A 6032-nucleotide genomic window follows, 5' to 3' on the forward strand; every position below is an offset into this window, starting at 1 on the left:
AAATCTCAGCGATGAAGATATCAAATCTATTGGTTTTTTTTAATATTATTTATATATATACAGTGGTGGAAATGGGCAAAATTCACTGGGCGGACTCTATTTTGAAAAAAATAAAAAATAAATAGAGGTCATGGCTTTAGATGACCTTTCAGATGTTTAAAAACCTTTATAATCTATAATAACTAAATTATATAAATTATTTATTTTATGTTTCATTTTACCCCCTGGGGTCGGCTATTGCAAATAATAAAAACAAAACGTTGTGTTTTTCATAAATTTACCCCTAAATACCCATATTTTTTTCAAAATGATAACTGCAAATCCACCTTTCACTGCCTGGAATTCAGAATTGCAGTGATCCATTTGCGTAGCTTTCGCCATTCTGTAAAGAATATACTTCAGATTTGTTGTCAAATCTAATTGTGCAGTCAATCATAAAGCTCTTTCCCTTTTTGTGTGTTTTTCAAACAAATGCTGCCACTCAGTCTTTTATGGGGATTTATGGTATTTTTATTATTTATTTGCCAAAACAAAAACTTTTATGATCAAAGACTAGTTTTACCTACAACCATATGGCTCCAGAGGATTACTCAATGTGTTTTATCTCTTTTAGATTTAAGTTTAGACATTTCTAAAATCATTATTATATCAATACAATTTTGTTTTTGATGTAGCTGATTTATCTTTTTTTAACAAATTATGTAAGAGAGAGCAGCTTCACCATTCTTTCTTCAAAAAGAAAAAAACTTATAATATATTCTAATTTTGTCAACAATTATAAAAATTCGGCAATAAGCTCATCATTGTGCTAAAATAGTCTAAATGTTTAGTTTTAAAAACATATTTAAAAAGCTGGTTATGTCTATTGTGATGTTTCTGCGCAAGTGCAGCAGAGTTTCGGGTTTGTTCCGATCAGAGCTCGTGAGCGGAGAGCGCATTTCTGAATATTCGCTCCGCTCGCTCATTCCGCAGGGTCGCTCGCTCAACCCAGAATGGCCTGAGCCTGGCTCGAAAATATGAGGAATATGGGCTGCCTCCGACTAAAAAAAAAATTTCTAGTCGAGTTTTTCATAAAGCCATTCGTGGACAAATCGTATATTATTTTAATTACTTAAATAGGCTATATAGCCTACACAGGATAATGAGCGTCACAAAGAACCGGTATAATTAGCAAGGAGACATTTAATTGTTTATTAATAAACTGGTGTTTTCTGTGTCGCTGCAAAGATGAAGTTGACGATGCGGACTCGCCATGAACGCCAGAGAGAAATGCACACTTCATATGGATTTTATAATCAGAGAGTAGCCTATTTCTTTTGGTTTTGAATATTTTCGTTTAAAAGTAGACATTTCAAGCTTTCTATAATAGATAGCCTATATTTCTAAAATCTGTGAGGCACAAGTTGAGTTTCGGCGCCCTCCATTCACGTGAAATGCAAGTGATCGTGCCGGCATCTTATTACATTGTCTGCTATATAGGCTATTTGTTTCTTATTTATTAAATACAGGTAGCCTAATTGTTTGATAAAACATTGATCAAAATTAAGATACAATTTATACTAAACGAAAATCTTTTAAAAAGAGTCTTTCTACAAAAAAAAAAAAAAAAAAAAAAAAAAAAACTCTTATCCATGTCATCTGTCTCGCGACCAGTGCCGTTGCTAGGAGGGCGCCAGCGCCTCTGCCTCGCGAGTGGATGATAGCCCTGAAGACGCCTAGCAATGGTATACCTTTAGTGGTAGCATACCTTTAGTTAAGTTATACCTCAAGACTGAGTCTTCGTAGCGCACTAAGAGACAACGCCAGGTATGATGCGATGCGTAATTGAGATTCCAAAGCGCTCTTCTTTGGTCAGAACCATGGAGAGCGATCGTGGATCGGTCCGTCCTATGCACCGAAACTTTTTACAATGCAACAAAATATTCAAAGAGCATCAAGCTATTAAAATCTATATTATGTACTCACAGATAATATAACAGTATATTAGTCAGTAATTTTTCTTAGGTTAAACAGTGATTGGATAACGTTTTTAATTTAACGTTTTTAATTTAAGGCCTACCACAATTGGTTTGACCCATCCAAAACTGGAATCCTGGCGCCGTGCCTGTTTTGTGCATCTCACGCATGTATTTCTGGATTAGCCTACAGTGTGCGTTTCTGGATCTGTCACTTTTTTTTTTTTTTTTTTTTTTACTCGATACGTGTAACGGAAATTCGATTTCGAAACCCGAAAAGCTCTTTTCTAACAAAACAACCGGTTAATTTTAAGATGGCCATTTTTTATTATTTTAGACCGGATCATTTCAGCTAATACAGCTTATGAAAGTTTCTGTTATGACATCTGTTAAAGTAACGGTTTCTATTCAGATTTTCGAACAATATTACAGTTCATCATCCAAGATTATGTATTTAGCCTACCTCAAGCGGTCTGTTGTGAAGTTCTGTGAGTAGTAAGAAAGACGCGCACTGATAGAGAAGCATTTCCATTGGCTGCAGTCTGCAGGCATTGGCCAATAACAAAAGACGACATAGCGCAGCCAATTTTACAGAATGTCATTGATAAATATCAATATCCCTCGAAGTTTTTATTATCATGTTCTACGTTTATGTAGCTATTATATTGTAGATAAAATATAGTAATCGTTACAATGTCCACAAAAAAATAATTATAATAATAATAATATAACCTTTTTTTTTTCAACTGGAACGCCGAAATTCACTCACCCCACTCCGTCCCCCCGCGTCCCCCCCCCCCCCCCGCGTCCCCCCCCCCCGCGTCCCCCCCCCCCCCCCCGCGTCCCCCCCCCCCCCCGCGTCCCCCCCCCCCCCCGCGTCCCCCCCCCCCCCCCCCCCCATTTCCAGCCCTGTATATATATATATATATATATATATATATATTAGTGATGTATGTCTCGAGACCGGTCTTGGTCTTGTCTTGGTCTCGGACCTCTCGGTCTTGTCTAGGTCTCGCTGTCTCAGACCGACATCGGACATAGTGGTCGGGGGATTTAGCAATACAATACTACAATATCCACGACGACACAACGTTCGGTAATGCAATATTATTATCCGCAACGGAACAGATTGAAGCGCGCGTCCGAGTGAAGACGGTGCGGTGTGTGCGCGAGTCACACGAGAAAACACTTATCTGCGCCACTGATCGCAGCGGCAACGAGCACTTTGATCACTTGATTTAAAAAACACAATCAGTGACATGATGGGTTTTAACTTCATTCAGGAGATTTTGGGTAACTGCACAACTGACAGATGACTTTGAGCGCACCGCAAACGGTGTGTGTGTGTGTGTGTGTGTAACCATAGCGACAGAACGACCAACTTTCGGATCCTGCACTTAAGCCTATAATTTCGTTTTTAAACATTTTATTAAGTCGCAGAATGGATTCATTTGGAGACTCCGAAATCGGCAGAGATAGGCAGGCATTTGCTTAGATGAATTTGTGTCTTTGATATCTCTCTCTGTGTGTGTGTGTGTGGTGTTTGATTACAGTATTGTATTTAGGATGGTGGTGTTAGACTAAATAAATGGTCTTTTAAATATCATCTGCATATCTCCGTTGTGTTGACTAAACATTAGGCCTAATCCAAGTTTATAATTGTGTATTTGATTGATCTTTAATTTGATGTTACAATTTCATCTACACATTAAGTATAATTTCAATTGGTTACATATTTCTCATTCTTTAGACAGTTGTTGGAGGAGCAAGATGGGGTTGGAGGTGTTTGATGTTTTGTCAGATGAACCAGTCAGTACCAGTCATGTTAGTCCTCAACAGTACACAAAAGTTAAGGGAGTCTCAATCCTCTAATAGTGCTAAGTAATACCGTCTAATATGTATTGAATGTAAACTGCGGCTGAACCCTAGTATGCTGCTGTTCTTGAATTCATAGTTATTGCTTAGCTTCAACACTAGTCTGTTTTTTTTTTTTCTCCGGTCTCGACTTTGTCTCGGTCTTGGTCTCGACTTGGTCTTGGTCTTGACTTGGTCGGTCTTGGTCTTGTCTTGGTCTCGATACCCTCTGGTCTTGGTAGTGTCTTGGTCTCGGTTTAGGCGGTCTTGACTACAAGTCTAATATATATATATATATATATATATATATATATATATATATATATATATTAGGGGTGTAACGGTACACAAAAATCACGGTTCGGTACGTACCTCGGTTTTAAAGTCACGGTTCGGTTTATTTTCGGTACAGTAAGGGAAAGAAATGCAAACATTAAACTGCTGGTTGTTTATTACTATAAACTTTTTTTAACTATTTGTTTGCACTTTTTTAAACACTTTTTAATAAAATATAATAAAATAGATATACAATTAAAAAAAAGAATAAGAAATAAAATAATGCTGCAAAGTTCTCCACTAAATAAAATACTCTCAGTCTCAAACCAATATCACATAATAAAATATAATGAAAAATATAAATAACTATGATTACAGTGCAGCATTACCAATCCCAGCTTGTAGGCCTGCTCATATTTAAAAATTAAGGCTGGGAATCGATAAAAAAAAAGAACCAATTTGCTGTAATTAATTGCAATTCCTCCAAGCTTGTAATCATCAATAATTAAACTTATAATCACCTAATTAAATGAAACATGGGGAAAAAAGGAACAGAAAATAGCCCTATATTAAAATAATATTAAGCATAAATATATCAATGTATTATTATTTTTCAATAATCAATCAACATAATCAATTTAAGATTTTTTTTTTCCACTTTTTTAATAATTATCAAAATAAAATATAGTCCAAAGCTATAGTAGCCTACGAAGCTATTATTACCAGAGCATGTGATCAGAGCAGGTCATTTTACCATTGTTGCCAGCATGACTATACAGCTCAGCAAACAGAAGTGTACTACTGAGAAATTTCACCTTATTTGAGCGGACTTTGCTTTTCCAGTGCGTGATCGGTACATGACTGGAGTGTTTGGGCCGTTAACGACAGAGCAGAACGCGCAGCGCAAACACTGACGCCGGTTTCACACTGCACGCGATAGCAGAGCGTGAGCAGAGCAGGAGCAGTGCGTATGGTGAGCAGGAGCAGGACACGCGCGTTTTGCTTTCACACTGGCAGCGTTTGTCACGCGCGGCTGAACCGCGGCTTGTGTACAGACAGAGTACTCTATAATGGATAAGTTGGCATTGCTTTATTTTGTTTTCAAATACATTTAAGAGAAAAGACTTGTCAAGAAGCTTATTTTATTAATCATTTAATTTATATAACTTTTGATTCGTCTTTGTTTTTATTGTGCGGGCAACAAGTTTGTTTTTGGACATTTGTTTTCTTTTTAAATTGCTGTTGGTCATTTGAGTGACTGTTTAAAACACAATAGATATCATCAATGCGCTTTTGGGGTAAAACTGCGGTGTGGCCTTGATCAATGCGTGTCACTTTAATTCAGCGTAAGCGGCGCGTTAAAAATAGACTGGGCGCCGAAACTATCGCGGCACTGCTGTTCCTGCTCTGCTCCTGCTACGCGCTGCCGCGCCGCTTCTGCGTGCGATGTGAATGCACTCATTGAATAACATGGACGCCGAAAAAAATACGCGCTGCTCACGCTTGCGGTGTGGCGCCCAGTCTATTTTTAACGCGCCGCTTACGCTGAATTAAAGTGACACGCATTGATCAAGGCCAAAATACACCGCAGTTTTACCCCAAAAGCGCATTGATGATATCTATTGTGTTTTAAACAGTCACTCAAATGACCAACAGCAATTTAAAAAGAAAACAAATGTCCAAAAACAAACTTGTTGCCCGAACAATAAAAACAAGACAAACCAAAAGTTATATAAATGAAATGATTAATAAAATAAGCTTCTTGACAAGTCTTTTCTCTTAAATGTATTTGAAAACGAAATAAAGCAATGCCAACTTACCCTGATTATAGAGAGTACTCTGTCTATACACGCTGCGGTTCAGCCGCGCGTGACAAACGCTGCTAGTGTGAAAGCAAAACGCTCCTGTCCTGCTCCTGCTCACCATATGCACTGCTCCTGCGCTGCT

Source organism: Squalius cephalus (genome assembly GCF_949319135.1).
Source record: "Squalius cephalus genome assembly, chromosome: 15".
In the NCBI taxonomy this organism is placed as follows: Eukaryota; Metazoa; Chordata; class Actinopteri; order Cypriniformes; family Leuciscidae; genus Squalius; species Squalius cephalus.